Source organism: Lagopus leucura, unplaced genomic scaffold (assembly GCF_019238085.1).
Source record: "Lagopus leucura isolate 7727_CA_CO unplaced genomic scaffold, USGS_WTPT01 Super-Scaffold_100012, whole genome shotgun sequence".
NCBI lineage: Eukaryota > Metazoa > Chordata > Aves > Galliformes > Phasianidae > Lagopus > Lagopus leucura.
Window position 1 is genome coordinate 15066619 of NW_024962267.1, and position 20481 is coordinate 15087099.

The 20481-nt window shown below is 40.5% G+C and overlaps 2 protein-coding genes across 9 annotated transcripts in view; one reads left to right on the top strand and one right to left on the bottom strand.

Moving 5' to 3' along the window:
- GULP1 (GULP PTB domain containing engulfment adaptor 1) overlaps positions 1 to 20234 on the bottom strand; it is a 147073-nt gene extending 126839 nt beyond the window's left edge. For 3 of the 4 annotated variants that reach the window (XM_042874840.1, XM_042874839.1, XM_042874834.1), the window contains exon 1: positions 20154 to 20234. The gene's annotated coding sequence lies outside the window, so the exon portion shown is untranslated. The remainder of the gene's footprint in view (positions 1 to 20153) is intronic. The other variant, XM_042874836.1, reaches the window with a different exon arrangement.
- The window catches only part of TFPI (tissue factor pathway inhibitor), a 211789-nt gene continuing 211044 nt past the window's right edge, over positions 19737 to 20481 (top strand). For all 5 annotated transcript variants that reach the window (XM_042874827.1, XM_042874829.1, XM_042874831.1 and 2 more), the window contains exon 1: positions 19737 to 19915. The gene's annotated coding sequence lies outside the window, so the exon portion shown is untranslated. The remainder of the gene's footprint in view (positions 19916 to 20481) is intronic.

A 20481-nucleotide genomic window follows, 5' to 3' on the forward strand; every position in this document is an offset into this window, starting at 1 on the left:
CTCCCCCCATATTTCATTTTAACAGCCTAGACAATCAGATACTAGCATAGCACACAGTCTTGCAGAACTGCTTACTGGACAGAAAACTTGAATCAGCTGCCAATCTTTTTTCTTTTTCTTTCCCCCTTCTCCCCACCATTCTAAATGAAACATAAGAGCCCTATTGCCCTGACTTGTGAAAGAAAAGCTCTAGTGAATGCAAATAATAAGAGCAATTAGATGATCAACTGTAACATCAGAAGTTTTCCTGTAGGATATGAGTTCAATTTTTTTTTCAATAAGCTATTTTGCCATAAAATCAGACAAGAAACAGATGATCCAGAAACAATCATTCTACAGAAATATTTTGTCAAATCCCATTCACAGTTAAAACCTCCATAAGCTACTTTAAATAAACAAATAAATAAAAAAGGGAAACAGTCCTAGGATTACAATAGGAATACTATGATCATCAAATCCATCAGGTGGATTAACAGCAGTAGCTTATAAATGAGACCGTATACAGCATTTCTTCAAGAAGTACTTCTGCACCATTCTCACACTCGCAGTATTTCCCAATATCTATTCTGGGAGAAGCAATGATGTTAAGCAAACACCAGATAACTACACAGGGATTGAACAACACGGAAATGACAAAGAATAAATTTTAAATATAACTATCATTTTAATTGCAGTGTTTTTGATAATGATACACAGATAATGCTCCCACAAGAAAGCTCTGGGGCATCCCTCACTAAAACACTCCAGTGTTCCACAAACTGCAACGTATTTCAAATCTCAGCTTCGCCAAGAAGTGTTATCTTCATTTTGCATTTAGACACTGCAGCAATTCAGCATTTAACAGATAGAAGAGTTGGAGGTCCCAAATTAAGACACTTGTTACCCAAGTTTGAACTGCCTGCTGCATTGAGAAGTGAATCAAAGTGGACTGCCTGACTGGTGCTGTACCCACAGAGAACACTGGAACGCTGCTGCAGGTGCAGTAAACTGGCAGGAAATAGTGAAATTCTCTGCCAAGGAAACGTGTGTCTGAGCCCTGAGGCGTTATTCACGAAGGAGCTATAAATTGTGAGGTACTTCATGTTCAAAGGAAGCTGCCTTTGATTTCAGGTACGAGTGTCAGCACTTCTGCAAATCAGAGCCAAGAGCTCAAGTATTCCTAATATTAGCAAAGAGCTTACTACAGCATCTTGACCAGTATCAAGTGGCTGAAAAAGGGAGAAAAATCACTCTCCAGAGCATTTGATGGATGAAGTTCCATCTCAGTCTCTTGAGAGGGTAACAAGTGCAAGGACAGAAGTTATGTCTTCCCATCACATGCAAAACCAATGCTTTCTGCCCAAATTCCTTCCAAAGTAATTTCTGCTTGCTCTCCAGGCTTTCTGCACAAATTTCATACTCCTCCTGCCCCACAACGATCCTGATTCCCAGTTGCTACTCCCTTATAAATCAAATGGCTCATTGATTGTTTTCAAAGTCATCTCCACTCACAGTCTCTATCTTTTTCTCCAGTAAGTCAAAATGTTACCCTGTATACCAGCCCCTAACATGTCAGCTACCTCCTCCGATCAGATATTACACCTCACCTACAGAACTTGCTGTTCTGTTCCTCTCAAATTTGCTGTATGATCCAGTGGTTTCTAGTCCAAGCTCTCCTTTCTATCCATCTCCAGTCCCCTGCCTTAAAATCTTCATCCAAGTTACCTTCTATCCCTTTTCTGACCACAAGCCCACCTTCTTCACTTCAGTACGTAAGAGAGCAGCAAGCAAGTAACCCCAGCACTCCTTTCCAAATTATTCTTCAATAATTCCATACATGAAGCTGAAGGAAATCTTAGCTTATACAAATGAACTCTGCAAATTCCCTAAACTCCTAAGTAGTAGAAAATGTATCCCTTATGAAAGGTTGGTAAGAAATGATAGGTGCTGCTCTCCAGTATTTAATTGCAACTTCCCATATTTTTAGTACCAATTAATTTTTCCTCAATTATTCACATTTATAACAAAAACCAAGCAATAAGAAAATACTTTCTCTTGAGCATTTGCACGTATATTAAGGATATGCCTGTGTTTTGTATGAGTTGTTAAACTCATGACCTGATCTTAAAAATAGTATTGCTGTGGGCCTGCAAATCACAACCCAGCCATTTGAGATGTGCCCATATTCACTCTAAAGCTCCCTCACACCTCTGGTCTCCTGTTCCCCCAAAATTCCTATGACTGCCAACAGTTCCTGTCCATCTGGAACACACACAACTAATTCCATCTCTTCACTTTAACTAAATGATTTAAGCAGTTTGGAGTATGTTTACTACCATATGCATGCAGACCGTACATCTTAATCAACCAGTAAGAATGCCACCCCATAGAGAAGCCACATCAAATTTCCACATTATGCACGTACTACTTACGCAGGAGTCAAAAGCAAGCATCTGTATAGCAGAGAGAAGTTCCTTCATGAAGACACAGCTCTCCTTAACTGAATATACAAAATCTTCCCTTGTTAAAATTACAACCTCCTGGCAAATAAGAAAATGAACCTAGCGGCCCCTTCACAACATATGTTACTCCAAATAACTTATGGCACACGTGCTAGAAAATCTAACACAATGATCTAACAGATGTATCTGTCAGGATTCTACAGAGAGATTCTGAGTACTCTCTTGAGCTAACAATGAGGTGCAGAGACAGCCAGACATTACAGTAAGGAAATTACAAAGAAGCAGCAGAGCAGCAGTAATAAACAGGTGCAGTACTGACACGAGAGAGATTTCCACAAGTTGCCTTCCAGCATCCCACTTGTGATGGGTATCAAAACTGAAACCCTGCTGACCTGCGCAACCTCTGGAACTTGGCACTGATGTCAAGAACTTAGCCTTTCCTGAATTCTCTTCTGAGTGAACTAAAGCACAGTAAGATAACTCTGAAAATACAAACCCCCTATTTCTGGAATTGAGCTGTCTGCCATATGGTTCGCTCAAATCAAAAGCTGACGTGCTCAGATTTGTCTGCACTCTTGCAGATGTTTGATCAACAAGTACGTTCACACCCTCAAACACAGGTTTGCATACTTTGCCTTAATTTATAAGACTCTTAACAGAACTGCAGAAATTGCCATTGTATGTGTTTCTGATTTATTCCTCCCTCTCTAAGAAAGGTAACTAAGCAAGCCAGAGCTGTCAATGTTATACCGCTCAGTGAGCAACAGGGTTCAGCAAATACTACTAAAAATAGACACGAGACAAAGTACCATATAAACTATTAAAAACTTTGGCACAGACTCACAACTATTGATTCCAGCTCAAGTCTTAGGTCTATGGCTACGAAAAAAGAATACAAGAATTAAAAAAAAAAAGATGACGACAAAACGATGCTGGCTTTGTTATTTTGGAAATCACAATCTTCAGAAGGTGCACACCATGTACAGCTACCTACCTTTGTGAAACTGCTAACTACTTCAGTTCATCTTAGGAGAAGCAGCTCCTTCAACAAAGCACAATCACCTAAGAATTCTGTTAGCCTGTTTGTTATTGCGGACTATACAAGATAATGTACTTGCTAGTTTACTTGAAAATACACTTATTTCTGGATGACATAGAATAGCACTGTAAATTCTGAATTTACAAAAGCAACTCTTTTCCTTTTGGGCCTTTGAGGCTTTCAAACAGGACAAGCCACTTTGTGTCAGTGCCAGAAGTAGCACGTAGACTGTTCACAAAAAGGTTTTCAGTGCTCTTTGCTCCTTTGAGATCAGCCAAGCGATGTGACTGAAACAGACGATTTGTCGCAGAGAACAAGTATTTCTAAAAAGCAGCCAGGATCAAGGTGATCAATTGTCAAGTCAATATCAAGTTGAAATATTGAAATGTATTATGAATAGACACTGAATAAGCTCTAAAATAACAAGATTTTATTTGAAATGTTTTTGACAGCAATTCAGCCACACTCATACCAGGTACGTACAGCTCTTCATTAAGCTAGTTCAAGAGCTAGTCTCCTTGAGCTCAAAGCACACAGAAAGCCACAAATACTGGGGCAGAGACCTGCCATGTTGCACTAGATGCAGTAAAACATGGTTCATGGAAAGTGTTTGTTAACAGCCACATAGGCTAGGATCCCATGCAAAGGGGCAAGCATGTCTTCTGAAAACAAAAGCAACCCAGAACAGGGGAAAAAAGAAAACAAGCAAAAACCCTTGGGGATACATCCACAGAAATCAGTAAATTGTATCAACTGCCTGCATCTAAATTATGTAGTCAGCAGATAGACTTAAAACAATTTCGATTTCCAGATAATAAGTACAAACTCATGTTTTATCAATAGCTATGAACCAAATGGAAGCAGATTAAACTTAACATATTGTTTTTTCTGCCACCAATTTCTGAGTCTAAACATCTAAACATCTAATCTGCTCATTGGTGCCACTTAGGCAAGGGATGCTTTGAAAATCCTTCTTAGATCACAAGGAGGTCTTTCATCATACTCTTTAAACGTGCAGACCACAGCTCTGTACAATTATACATAGTTAATGTTAGTTAGTTTCACAGCTAATACCTCACTCAATGTGTATTTTTGGATTGGAAAAGCTGCAAGATACTGAACTGCCAGTTGCCTCACTCACTGTTTGATACTAGTATTTTAAAGTACAGCTGGTTAAGGATTACTGCTTTGCATCCACTCTATGAGAAAAAAAATAACCCAAAATTATTACAATACTGAATTTTATAACCCAGAATTATTTTTACTTCAGAAGTTGTTTCTTCTTTTAGCTTAAAAAATGGAAATAAAATCACACTTGAAATACATTTTACCTAATACTTACCTTATATCTCCAGAATATCTTGCTGAAATTTCTGATATTATCACACGTGTATCCTTACAGCCCTACTCATTTACTAGAATAAGCAACGTGTTTTTTGCAGGACATTTGCATTTCTCATTACAGAGGACAAAGGAACAATAATAGGAAAGGCCTCGTTTGTAAAACACGTTAAGTATTAAAAACCACAGGAGGTTAAAAATGCCCTGTTACATGACATCATTTTAATGCAGTAGATGATGGGAAAACAATTTTGAACAGACTGGCCTTTTCTTTTGATCCAGATGATAGCACTAGAACATATTTAACCCAAGAGGCTCTAGCACGTTTTATTTCATCATCTGTAACCTGCATCAGACCTTAAAAACCAGCTTAGAAATTAAAGGATGCAGAGTGCAACAGAGTGGTGATGGGAAAAGAGTATTTATGCAAGATGGTAGAGATCAGAACTGTATTCCCGGTTAAAATTGCAGAGTCTGACCTGCAGTGGCAATGTAGCAGCATTTCTATTAAAGAAAGCTAAAGAAAAGCCAGACATGAATATGATGTGGTGTTTGAGCCACACTTTCCTTATTTACTCTTGAGGTATCTTAGCTAGATATCAGAATACAATGTGGCTGATATTCTTCCACTTTCTGAATTCTTTTTTGCACCAATTAAATACTCTTAAAGTCAGTAAATGAATAGAGAGATAAAGACATAAGCATATTGCTTCAATGCAAGGAGAAAAGAATACTAAAGTGATACAGAGCTGCAGCAAATAGCAGAAGTGATTGTAAGAATCGGTGACCAAGTCCTGCATTTCCAAGGTTTACAAGAATGCAGCAGACAGAGGAATAAAGGGAATGAAACAAACCACTAAAACACCTGACACTAAAATTTAATGGGCCATCTGATTAAAAAGGATGACAATAAAGAAAAAAAAATCCCTCCAAGCACAGATAATAAAAAACACTAGCAGTGAACAAGAAGAAAGAGAAGAAATATATAGAAGAGCTACCCAACAAAAACCAACAAAACATCTGATGATACAGAAAGATCCTAAAATTCTTTCATGTAATAATAACCTTCCAAGTCTCTTGGTAGGCGCTGCTATGCAGCTGCTCTCAAGGGGAGGGCAGGCAGCCAGGACAACTCAAAAGATTTCCAACTCCATTAGTGTTTTTTGAATTGATAGGAAGCAAGTTATCAAAACACAACATAATTAAAAAAGAAGAAAATCTGACGAGTTTGGATCTTGGGCGCATTGAGAAAAGGGTCATTAGGAGACTGCTGAACAAAGAAGCATACAGAAGCAATAACTGAAAAAGCTCCAATGACACCATAAGCTTTTCCTTGGTAACAAAAGCAGAACAAAACCAAACATAGCTGATGGTTTTAAAGCCATACAGGTTTCTGAAGGAAACTGCATGAAAAAGTTAACTGTAAATTCTAGGAGCACGTGAAGTTTGTAAAATTTCTTTAAGCCAAAGGAATACATAGAAAATTCCCAAAGGAAACAGTGGACAAATGATTTGATTTAGATGTAGACATCTCAAATCTGGAACACTTCACATATTTTGTTGTTGGTGTTTTTTTTTTTTTTTCTTTTTTTAAAAAAGAGACATATATCCTTTATATATACTGGATGTGTGATGCCAATTCTGCTGAAGCACAATGAACTGTAAGTGAAGGATTCCATCTAGTGAAGAAACAGCCTGAAAAGGGCTAAAATGAAAAATTCCAATACAAGAGGACGTGATGAAGTGTGGTACAAATAGAAAACGAATAATAATAGAAAAGACTGAGGGAACTGCATGAGCAAGATAAAGGACAATAAGGAATTCTGCAAAGTTGTCTATCAGTAAAAGCACTCCAAAATGAAGTGCCTGCTAAGTGTGACGACAGGGCTGAATGGATGATTTTTTTTTAAGAGCAGCGGAACAGTATTTTCAGTAGAAATTTTATTACAGGTACTTCTGTCACTAAAAATCAGCCGGCCTCTCTTCTACCCACTCAGATCCACATAAAACATATTAAAGACTGACTAGAACAGGCTAACAGTCCCAAAACTATTGTCAGGGAGGGAGGCAAAAGAGGAAAAAAGTGATTACTCTAATGGAGTCTGATTCCATTAGAGATCAGTTTGAAGATACTGAACCTAAATGGTCTGCGTTTGTTTTTAAGAGCAATCAGATCCTTAAGCATCAGAGTCCCTCTCTATCCAAGCATCAGCAACAGTACCCAGCGTAAGAGGTCCCCTGAGAAGCAGTTAAGCACTAGCATGCTCTGTTCTACATCAGAATAGAACTTAGAACAGTGGAGCTTCAAAGGCAAAATCAAATCTTGAGCTACAGCATTTTTTATTGAGTGAGGAAGCCACCGCAGACACAGGTCCCTCCACAACCCAGAACCATACCAGCATTTGCTATGGCCTGAAAAGCTATCAGCCCATGAATCTCTTCAGGGAGATCATAGTCTACAGTATGCTATTCAGTCTTGAATAATCTATGAAACAGCAGTAAGAATAGGATTAGCTTCCATTCTCAAGGGAGATCAGTATTCAATTAATTCTAATTTCACAGTGATAAACAGCTATCTTAAATATAAGTTTTTAGTAATCTTTTATATACACATGAAATCTGGGACCAACATTTTCCAAATGAACCTGAGGCACTCATGAGTAGTTCTGATGAAGCAGCACAGGTATATAAGCACACAGATGATGAACTGAAGACTACTGATGGACTTGAAGTGTTGGGGAAATGCACATTTCTTTGCCATGAAAGTCAACTTACACCACAAACAGCTTGATAGATGACATGATGCAACCGAAAAGATTACACCAAGACATTCATGGTTATTTACCATGAGGAGACGAGGGGATCTACAATGCATACTCACTGTAAGTGATATATGTTATGTCAGTGAATTTTTAAATTTTAAAATAAAGCAAAGAAAACCATCAACTTTTACATTAAAAAAAAAAAAGGAACAAGAAATCACACCCCAAGAATACAAGTTGCAAAGAATGCTCAATTTCTGTTTCTTTTCTATTGTTCTTTAAGGCATAAAGTTGTATTCAGAAATCATGCAGTCTCATTTTGAAAAAGTAGGATCCAAGAAGAAAATGCTTTTCTGATGGAGTTCTGCAGGGAAACAACTTCCCTAATACAAACACCTGGTAACTCGAATTGATGACAAAGCTTAATAAACTGGGTGCAGTAAGAAGCAGCTGTGTTTTCCACAGTACAGCACTCCTTATCCTCACTTGTTAAGGTCGACACACCTTGAGGAACATAAAACACCATGCCAGTGAGGAACAGGCAGACTGTTAACTTGCCTCAGTCTGCTCTGATCACACTGGAGATCACTGCTAAACTCCACAGAAGCAGTGAACAGATCCCACAGGCAGTAGAGGAGAGCATGCAGCTTAGCACATTAGGTAGGTTGGAAAATAAAAAGCAACTTAGTTGCATTTTACAGTACATCACAGTCCAATTGAAGGCACGCAGATTGCTCTGCTCTTCCAAGTGCTTGGTTCTGCTTGGCCCAGTTCCCAGTGCAAAGTTATACATAGCAGAGCCAGGGCCCAAAGAAAGGCACCAGGACAGGAAAAGCTGGCAGACAAGTAGGGAAAGTCTTCAACTACCAAATCAGCAGCATCACTGTTGTCTCAATCTGCTTACAGAATTACATGGTCTGAAAAAAAATTTAAGCTCACATACAAACAGAATTCACACATTTATAGCAAAACTAACAATATAATCACCATCACTCACAACACAGTTTTTCCACACTAACTAATACTTTGCCATATAAAATACTGGATTTCCTAATATATTTCCTCCTACAGAAAAGGAAGGACTGACACATTTCCAGATGAGTGACAAGATATCTGGCACAGATCTCTCCTTCTGTCACTCATCCTTCCACGCTGTATGAGGCTGAGAGAAAAGCTAAAATAAGCTGCCTTATCCAGATGTGCTATGAAGATGTGTTTGGGATTGAACACCTCCATAAAGATCTGACCCTGTGAAGTGTCCCTAGAAAGATAGCAAAAGGTGAGTTTTACATATCAAGCAAGGCACAGCAAGATTTAAAAGGAATTTGTCAACAGAAGAGAAATACACTTCAATCCACCTTACACAAGCACTGGGTAGGACTTATTTGTGGCACATTTTCCAAAAAATGGCTGAATGCAGTATACAATCAAATGCTGCTGTTCAGGTAAAAAAAATAAAATAAATTAGACCACATATAAATAAATAGAATCAAATGACCCAGAAATACACATGCCTCCCACCAACACAAGAAATACCACAATAACTACAACATACACAGTGCTTTTTAAGAACATCTGTCAAAATTCACCATAACAAATTCAAAATATTCAAAGCATCTCTAGCAAATCACCTTTTTTTACCCTTCCTTAGTACTGTCTTGAGCATTCCATTATGTTCTTTAATATACAGACATATTCTTCAGTACTTCGACATTTTTTCCCCTGCTGACTGGCTAAGCAATATAAGAACTTTATTCAGCAGAAGAAACTTCCAGATGACCACTAAAAGGAATGGATTTGGAGTAAACAGCAAGAGATTATTTCATGGTTTGAGAAGACGTGAGCACACCATAAGATACCATAACATAGTATATCTCAGTCTTATTCCACTAATCTTAAGCAAGTCTTCCTTTATCTTTGGCTAAATATTTAATTGTGCATTTCTTCATTTGTTTTAAATCACTGCTTAGTTACCTTGTTAAAAAAAAAAAAAAAAGTACAGTCCCAAACTGCAAAGCAGATACAGTCACAATATAGGTAACTGACTGGGAAGTATTTAGGGGACTAATGTAGAAATGTTAAGGATTACAATTATATGCATATTTAATGCTTTGAATGTTTTACAAAACAAATTCATTAAGGTTAAAAGCTCTTCCTTCAGGCTTTTTTGAAAAGCATATCTAGGTACTTCCACACATTTGTCTGAGGAAGGCACAATGGCAGCATCCCTAGCAGCTTTTGGTGAGTGCAAAGGTAAGATAAGCAAAGGGACAAATGAAAAAGAAGCAGAAGGTGTACATGCAAAGGAGGGAAATTATACCTGTACTTCAGAGCAGAAAGTTTTTAGGCAATACTAAAATCTCTCCAATTCCTTTCCTTTTGCTCACTCAGCTCTTGTTTATTTTCATTCTGACTCACTGCTCAGAAAGTTCCTAGATTACAATCAATCCTAACAATGCTACAGAGGAAACAACTCCACACTGGGAAGGAGAAGAAAAATCTCAAGGAGGCATATTCAGAAGCCACAAGATTTTAAATACTCAGGACACCTTCCAAAATGCTAAAGGGCAATATCCTTAAATCATTAGAATGTGAGCAGATTCCACATTTTCTTCAAACCTGGAAAGATGCAGATAGCAAATTACCTTCCAGTAGCAAATTATCTTCTTGCCTGTCTGCACTGAAAGCAAAAGGAAGAACTCCCACTAACACACAGAATTCAGTTCTGATAAGCAGAGCAGGGCCAACAGCCTCAGCAATGGATGAAAGCACCCTTCTCCTGGATGTCTGCACAGGACGATGGATGAAAGAGTCAAGCCTGAGGAAAAGAATTTGGTGTTCATCTGGGCAATAAGATTTGAGTTAGAAAGCATGGCAAAGAAGATTAGGCTTACTGCTTCCACATTGAAACATTCCAGCAAGACAAGCAGGAAAACTCTCCAGACAACTCAATAAACAAAACAAATAAAAACATTAAGTAAAATAGTAACAATTTTGTAATACATTGTTGCAACAGCTCTGAGACAGTGCAGCAGAAAAGGCACTAACAGTGAATATTACCGGCAAAGCAAATTGTTTTCCTACAGCCATCGTTAAGTCAGCAAAAAGAAACGGACTGCAGCATATTTCATTCAAACCCCAGACTTCCACCATGAAGTCTGCCCTTCCTCTTCCAGCTCACATTCCCATGAGCTTAGAAAAAGAGCTGGACAGACTCATTCCCATAATACAAGTTGGTGTGATGTTGCAAGAGTTAGCTTTTGCAGTACTTAAATCAAGATGTTTTTCTGGGTATGTGGGAATTACCAAAATAATTAAGTTATACACTTAAATATATATATACACACATATATATATATATATATATATATATGCCACATCTATTATAAAGGCCTGATACTCTGGCTCATCGCCTCAGCACACTGGATGCTCAGAGATCAGATGCCGACCATCCCGCTGATGACAACAGCTCTGTCTGAGGCACGTCAGTTTCCTTCAACATGAGCAAGCTCCTGAAAGAGGTTAAGGTTCACGCGAAGAATATTCATGCAAGATCAATGATTTTGAAGAATGTCTTGAAGAATCACTCACCAGCACAGAGATCTGGACGCACAGAGTGCACAAACCATTGAAAGCTTCCAAAAAAACCTTCTGTTGACAGAATGCCTCCATAGGAAGAAGATTTCCAATCCATGTTCGCTGATGCTCTTAGCTACTGTAAGGATTTACATATTTTCTATTTCATCAGGTCTTGTCTATCAGCACTTGAAAATTACTTCTTTCTCTGAACAATACCATCTCTCATCTCTGTCAGCACTCTGCCAGTTTTTTCATCTGGCTTCGAATAAAATACGTAAACAGATGATGCTGCATCTATTTCCATCAGTTCTCAGCAGCTACATTTCTTTACTTAGAGATCTATAAGTTAACACCACTTTGCATCTTTATTTATGAAATTGGGGAATTGGAACACAAACAGAATAACACAGGAGTAAAAATCATGTAGAGAAAGATACTTTGCAAGTGTATTCTTGTTGTTCGACAGAAAAACATTTACTTTTAAGACATCCTTTAATCAATTAAGTTCCAGCTTGGGAATAACACACACAAGAAAAAGGCTTTAAAATAAGTCTGTGCAAGTTGTTCACTCCAGCACGACAATGTATTTGGAATCTTAGGGTATTTTTAGAATTTATGGTAATTACTTTATATTTTCAAGAAGGAAGAGAGCGAAGGACAGCAATTATATGGGAGAAAGGCATCAAATACAAAACATTTATGTAAAATAAGTCTAAATAATTAAGAGAACAAGGTTGGGTATATTGTCTATTTTAAAAGCATTGATTCACATGATAGGCACTCACTCTTCTTTCTTTTTGCCCCCCAGATGACTGAAGAACAGAATGGAAAACTCCACCAGCACGGCAGTTTCACATCACCTTATGCAGGTAACGAACTGACTCTCCCTGCTGCATTGGGACAGGACCACAAAGCAAGCATGCAGAACTCCAAGTCAGTGCATGAAGGTCATTACTGAACTACAGCACACTACCCTGCCAGCTCCTATACAGATATCCTGCTTCCTCGTGGCATCCATGTCCTCTGTGCAGCCACATCAATTTTGTGTTGCCACTCAGTGTAAAAACAAAGAAAGCGCTAGAACTTTCTGAGGAGATGCTATAAACACAGCTGTCAACTGTGCTCAAATCTCTTGACTGACAAACACTGTGTCAGAACTGAATTTTCCATGCCTGCAAATCTGCCACATCTGTAGCCATGAACCGCCTCAGGCCACCCTGGTCAAAACTAACACGCAAGTACACAGAGTCCCACTGAAACAAAACAAAGCGTGGCTTGGAAAATATAGCTGCACTTTCCACAGGAAGCCCAGCATCGCATGAGTTTCCAGAAGCCTTGTGTACACAGGTAAAACTTAGGGGAATCTGCTCCCCCCAAAGACTCACTTTTTGCAAAGGTAAAATAAGCAGATTGTTTTTCAAATGTTCAAGTTGTATTGGCTTTCTTCTGTCTTTCTTCTGGTCTGCCCCCCTTTATACTCCCTTGACCACATCCTAAGGCACCAACCTAACAAGGGGCAAAGTGCATTTTCAACCTGAATTCAAAAGCACACCATCTATCTTCCCTCACGATTTCCAGTCTTCCAACAGGTTATTTTCCCCTCACTTCTCAAACAACATAAGTAGCTTACAGAAAACAAGTTGCCTTAGTCCTCTGATCTTTGTGGAATTTCTGCTATCTTTCAGCATAGAAAGTGACAGAGTTGGACAGAATTAGAGTTAGGAAAGCAAAGTTCCCCAGAGCCCTTCAGCCTAGCTGTTTTCTGCATAAGTGTACTGCTGTACCTGCAGGGACCATGCCAGAAATAGAGCTCCCATCACTTCATGCCAAACAGAGGCTGCAGAATCTGTTTTGTAAGCTGGAATTTAGGTGAGTTCTCCTTGACTCCAAAAGCACTAAAATGCCTTGGAAAAGCTGGGATAGACTGAATTTAGGAGAGCTGCGCTGCATTATATGACTATCAAGTAAATTTAATGAGAATTCCAACATTTTTGTTTGTAAGAAAGTATTACTTTTTTTCGTTTTCCTTTCTCAGCTGTGAAAATGTCCAGCTCACCTGTTGCCTTTTATCTTACCAGCACAACAGAATACACAAAAGATGTGTGTGAAGACTTGATACAACCATGTTATAGAAAGAAAAAACAGATAGAAACTTTTATTTTAAGATGATATTTAAGGCATTGCATTGGCAGCTGCATATGAGCTATTTCACCCAATTAGGTGAGAGATCTGGGAATTCTTTCTTTCAATAACATCAGCACTACACATACTATAATGCTGCAGTTTAGCTGTGTTGACACACTGCATTTCCCACCATTGAAAACAGAGCAAAAGCAAACAATTAAGTACAATTACTGCATGGTACAGAAAGATAAGAGAATTAGTATCAGCTCCAGCTAGAAAATGTGCTGGAAAAGTATTTCTTCGATCTTAAGCCTATTTGTGCAACAGGATAAACGGAATACTAATTCAACACACAGCTTACAAAATTAGTACTGCAATTTTTAGGCTTTTGGAATCACAAACCAGATCATCCTAAACTCAGATGTTAAAGACCTTTGTGTTTACAAATCTGCAGTACACACTGCTTGAAAGCTTACACATGTGAAACAGATTAAGGGGCACAAAGGTGGGGGTTAGACTCTCAAAATACTTTCTGCTGCCTACACTGTCCATTGCTACTACTTTCTGACCATATTCAGCATCATACATACTTCACTTCTAACTGTTCCTTATCAATTTGATGTCTCCTTATTCTGCAGTTTAAACGCAGCTACTCTAAAATAGGAATGACTCGTGCCATCACATCATACACACACTTGTGTGTACCATATCATACCCTGCAACATAAAACAATCATTTAGTTGTAACCTCAATTTCCCACTGCTTTGGAAATGAAGACTGCGTAGACACTGCCACCTTACGAGGTGGCAAGCAGAAGAAAATTATACACTATCAGCTGGGATTTTCATCCCTAGCATTGAAACTGTTTTATTTCTCATGTGTACAAGCAGACAAAACCATCAGCAGTGAACTGTGCTACGCCTGAATATAAACAGCAATGACAATAAAACATTTTGACGTGCTTTTCTTGTTTAATGCTGGAGATCATATCAACAGAGCTCAGATGCAGCAATGCTATCATTCATGATTTTTGTGTAAGCCTTGCAAGGCATGTTTTTCTTGAAGACTTTGCTTGAAATCAAGTTTGCATTAGAAACAAAAATAAAAATAATCTTTAAAAACGAACACAACCTGCTTTAATTTAAAATCAGTTTCCAAAAGGAAACAAAAATTTGAAAGAAAGTAAAAAATAAACAGCAAACATTCAAAAAAGCCAAAATAAGGGCCTGTAATGTTTTCAAGACTGTTTTTTGATTTTTTGTTATGGGACCTGACTCATGATCTTTGAATGCACACAGCTGCCAACACAGCATGTAGGAAGAAAGCATTAGAGACAGCACATATCTGCACAGCAAGGCTTCGGAAAGATGCTCTGGACAAACATTAGGAAAATGGTTTGAGGGCACACCAAACTTTTTCAAATAACCCTAATACAATTGGCATGCAAAAATGACTGCTGTTTAAAGGGCTTTTTGAGATGCGATCACAGGAAAAATGATTTTTAGTAGGGAGTACAGTTCCTTATCTAAGCTCATTACCTCACTTCTGTTCTGCTTTCCAGAAGATTTCACAACAGATGAAGAAAACAATGTCAGTTCACGCCATCCCCTTCAAAAGAATCACAGAAAAAAACTACTCCAACTCTCATCAAAACATAAGAGAAAACTGATCACTAATATTGTGACACATAGGAAAAGGCCTGGTTCAACAGGGCAGCAGATCACAAATTGCCAGCAACAGCAAACGAGTCGATCACAGAAGGTGCTGGAAGCCACGAGGCAGCACTCAGCCCAGGCTGGGGTCTGCCAGCTCCCCCAGGTCTTGCAGGAAGAAGGGCAGAAGAGGCAGCGCTGCATCCACCCAATGCAGCAGCCACCTTACATCGTAGGGGAAACATTTTGCTCTGGATTTTACATTCACTGCTACAATTTTAGCATCTAACAGTACTTGGAAAGTTCAAGCACAATGTTTAAGTTCCCAGTGGTGCATTCACCCTAGGAAGAGCTTAAGATTTAGAATCTTCATTTAAAAGGACCAGGTGAAAATAGAATGGATTGTTAAATGGCAATGATGGGCAGTACTTTGGGTTCCACTTCGCACACCATGTTGCTACTGCCTCTTTTCTTTGTCCAAGATTGCCCATATTAAAACTGGAAGAGACAGAGAACAGAAGAAAAAAAAAAAATAATAGTAACAAATCACATGAAGGATCTTAAACAGTTCCAAAGAGTCCAACAGTCCTCAAACACTACTTCATTTCATCTAAAAATAATGCAGGAATTTGAATGCAGTTTTAAAGTTTTCATGTTATTCTTGAGATAAAAAGAGATTGAAGCACCCTGGAGACCAGGCTACTCAGCTACTGCCAGACACAGGAATACCTGCATGGCCTGCCCCTCTACAGCAATACAGCATGCTCTCAACAGCCACTGGACGCTTTCGAATATCACATGCTTTTTAAAACAAAAGTAATTTTTCATTTGCACAGAACAGGATCTTTCTGTAACACAGGAATGCCCAATGCACCTCCATGGACTACAGTTCCTGTATAATCAATGGATATTAAAGATGTATAATCAATGGATATTAAGACGTTATAATCACAAAATAAACAAGAGAGTTAGACAAAGTACACTAAGATAAAAAGAAAGAATAAATGGAAGGCTTACCTGTATGTTAGGCTCACCTACAAAAAACACCAGAAGAGGGGATCTCCAGAAAAGAACCTTCCCCCCTCGTAGCCAGCTCTTAAATAGGTCTAGGAGGGCTGGAGCCAGGTTCCACCCCTTCCGGCAGTACAGGTGAATTGCCTTCACCTGTGCTCCTATGGCTGACTCATGGCTCACCTCAGGTGATCAATCAGAGGCTCAGGCCGTGACACAGCAGTTCCCATACAGTTCCACATTCAGGTAATACTGCATTCTTATTTACAGTGTACAATCACCCTGAATTTCTAGCAACAATATAAATAAATGCAAAGAAGAAAAATTAGCAACCTCTGAGTTCTAAAGCTGAAAAAAAAATAAGATAGAGCCAGTTGCAGTACCTGCATCAGTGAGAGAACAGCTTACCAGGCTGCACTTGCACAATCTCATGCACAACAGCAATGCTGATCAGGTATCACTGACAGAATCATCAGAAAACCAAAAACCCAGCTCTGTCCTTACAACAAAACCTGACCACGTTCAGACTTCGACATAAAACACATACAGTACCAACAGAGTGAGCAGCATATACAGTACTACTAAATCAAGTAGGTGAGGCTCAGGAATAAAAGAAGAAACAGTATTTCTCAACGCCTGGCTTTGAAAATAGAATATAATTTTCCAGAAGTTCAAGCAATACAGTATCTTACTCTAAAGAGCTTTCTGGTGCTTGTTTGCCTCCTTATCAAGTAAGCTGCAAGAAGCTGTGGGCATTATGAAGTCTGAATTCTGCTTCCTGCTCCAGTGAAAGCTTACTGCTTATGTACTTGTTGGTAACTCACACCATGGTTCTTCTACAGAAGTGTCTGCATCACTAAGCTGCAAACTTCTACATTCTTTCTTTGCCTAATATGCAATTAAACTCCCTAAAAGTAAGCTATTTCAACCTGAAGAAATTATCATAATCCAAAGTACCCTCTTAGCTTGGTGATTAGAGCATCTGCTTAAACCACCAGAAGAGAAGAGGAATTAAAGTGTAAATTCTTCCCTGGGAATTCAAGATGAGTTTCCAGCTGGATAAATTCTCTACTGAAATGCTGGATAAAATCTATGGAGTAACATCACCCCCTGCTCCTTGTGTTCAACTTAGCATAACAGGCTTTGAAATCACACCAGGCAAGGCGAGGCATTTCAGGTGACCTTCTGCTTATTAGATTGGGTGGAGCTGCAGCCTCGATAGGAAGAATATTAAAGGCTCATGATCTGTTCACAATCATTTTCAGAGCACTTTCAGTGCTTGTGGAAAAGGTAAAAACTCGAGTGGGTCCTCAAAACACAAATAAAATGGTACAGAGAGAGTCTGCACTTGCTGCATCAAATTGTTCCTAGTCTTAGATATACATTTAAGTCATGGGACGTCTTCTGTGAAGCACTGATGCTTGGTTGGTGAGACTGACTGCATGGAGGAACCAGGGATCTAAGGGACGCCACAAGTGGACTGACATACTGGGAACAAGAACACAAACAACTTTTTCTCAATGAAAAAGACATATATATACACAGAGACAGGGTTAGAGAACTGCAGAAAGCACTTAAGTAGTGGCATAGTGGCACTCTGCACGTTGTAACAACGACAGCATTGTTTGTTTTCATCCAGACTACAATCCGATTCTGTAAAGGTGCTTATCCTTCCCAAAATCAGATTGTAGTAAAAGGGGATGGGGAAAATATTTCTTTGTGCGCAATCAGTGTATTCTTATGCAACCGTGTAATTAAATGATTAATTCAGGATGCTTTGTCTCAAGAGCTGATGAACTTGAAATAAAGCCTGAGCTGCTCTGACCATGTCAGAGTCCTAAGAAATCAGCCACCGTGAAAGGAAGTTGCTGGACCTCTCAGGCTCAGGGCAGTGCCCTGTAATCCTCAGAAACCTTTTACAATCAGCATCCTGCCACAAGTCACACTGGGTGTGGCAGCAATTCAAGGAGAAGGTAGCTTGTATTTGGATCTTTTTCAAGCTACATTTGTCTCTCTATTGAAGCTGAAGTTGTTCTTCAACTGCGTCATGCCATAGCTTTAATTATTTTCTTATGACAAGTTCAAGAAACACACTCCTGACAAATTATCTCAAGAGAAAAAGTCATTCTATAACTGTAACATAAATGCCAGTTTATTGCATCTGACTCCTCCAGTTCTTTGTACAATTCTTTTAATTATGACTTCAGGAGCATCCAGTAATATCTACAAGTGCTGTATGAATACACTCATTTACTCACTGACGTTGTTAAGCATGAGACATACCACTGTTTGAAGGCAAAGGACTAACAAATTATTTTAATGAGCTCATAAAGGATATTCTGAAACGTCCCATCAGGTGAACATTTGGCACAGCAGTAGACACAGTTTCTAAACTCTACAACAACAGTCAAGCCTCACAAAGATTACTAAGCTGTCAGAGCCTAACAAGGCAGTACCTGCCATTAGTTTGTGTGAACAGCCAGTCTCTTACCAGCTACATCTTCCCTGCTTTAGTCATCCAGCACCAGCTTTGCATTTTTCTACCCAACTTAAAACGCTTTACACGGAGCCCTGTACAGAGCCAGGTCTGGTATTTTCTTTTTTAATTTATTTTTTTTTCCTTTGGCATCAGAATCATTTTAATTGCTGTACTCACCACTCCAAGACACACCCAGAGCTGCCCAGATCATGTTTAAGACTGTCACCCACACTGCTAAGGCAGCCTAATTCCTACTTGCTTCTGCTTACTTCCCAGTTCTCATCATGATATCCCTGCCTTGACAGCTCCACTGAAAGCTCAGATCTGGCTGCTTCTTTGCATCCTTCAACTGTGCCATAATTCCTAGGCTTTTAATCCGTGAATCACTGCCTTTATTCTACCTCTTCAGATAAATATGTGTCTGTGAGGGGGGTGGGGGAAATCAAATGCACACCAAATAGAATACAGCAAACAACCGTGTGTTTACTATCATCATTTTTCCCGCTATTTTGAGGTTCCTTCCCCTGCGTACATGTGAATAACCTCCAAAGATCAGAAGTTGTCCCTCACATAACAATCAACCAAGCAGATTCAAAAACAAGGCAAACTTTTCAGCACGTTTTCAAATCACCATAAAATAGAAGATCGATCTTCCAAAAAGACTTTTTTCCTTCTCAAAAGAATTGCTTCACGTTTGTCAACTACCGTCATTTGCAGCAGAAACACAGAAGTTTGGCTTATCGGGTTCAACAGCCAGAAGGAACCACCAACATGTTATTCAGGCTAAGACACAGAGGAAGAAAACTACTGAAAAACTATTTCACAGCACATAGTTATTCTCATCAAATAAGTAAAAATGAGTGTTGTTTATATTTATGGTGAGCACACTAGAGGTATTTTGTTAAAATATGTGGTGTTTGTACACATTTAGAGCAGCTTCATAACCGCCTTCATACATGCCAGGCTTTCCAGTTTGTTCAGCGTTTTGTTTTTAGCCACTTTTACGCGAAGATGACTTTTAAAAACTTGCAGCTGCAGGGCAACCGAAAGGGGGAGAAAAAAATTCAAGAAGGAAAGCCAGCGTTTGGCAGGGGCAAACGCCTCTGGCAGGAAGAACGCAGTTAACCTTTATGGGCCTCCGACCTCCTCAACGTCTTTCTTAAGCGGCGACGGAACAAAAGAGCAGCACGGCCGAAGCTGCCGAGCCGCCTGCGCGGGGCTGCCCGGTCCGAGCCGCGCGGAGCGGCGCGCGGCACCTCGCAGGGGCGGTGCGGCTGCGGAAGAGCACGGAGGCGGCGTTCGGCCCCTCGCGGCGAGCAAAGCGCTCGCCCGCGGCTCGCCGCGCGGTTCAGGTGCTTTGCGGACTCTCCACCGCTTTGAAGTTAAAGGAGAAAGCCGCGCAGCCAGCGGCGCACCGGTGTAGTTGCAGAAGCCCATTGAGAGCGGGCAGGTCCGCGCGCCGAACCCAGCCGCTGCCACTCCTCCAGGTGAGCTCTCCCGCACCGCGTGCCCCTGGCCCGACCCCCCCTCCGCCCCCTCACGCCACCCCGAGGCGCGGGACCCGTCTTCGTCCCGCTCGCCGGCCAAGTTCGAAGCCACGGGCAGAGATCAACAGGCGCTCCCTCCCCTCTCCCCCCGCCCGGCGCGCACGGGACGAGAGCCCCGGTACCCCCAGGGCGAGCAGAGCCGCCGCAGTTCCCGGAACCCCGCTACGCCGCCCCGTACCTGCAGAGGATGGAGGCGGCCCGCTGCCTCGGCGCCCGGCTCACGCCTCAGCCGCCCAGAAAGTTTCCTGACGTCAGCGCGGGCGGGCGGGCGAGGGACCCCGCCTGCTGCCGGCTAGCCGCACGTCGGGACGCTGCTCCCGGGCTCCCCCTGCCTCCGGCCGGCCGCTGGGAGGGAGGAGAAGAGGAGAAAGGGGAGGAGAAGGGGGAGGCGGCGCCGAGGGGTGCGGCGCTCAGCTGCGGGCGCTGCTGTGAGCAGAGCGGGCGCGAGGCGGGGGCGGAGGCGCGAGGAAGGGGCGCGAGGAAGGGGCGCGAGGAAGGGGCGCGAG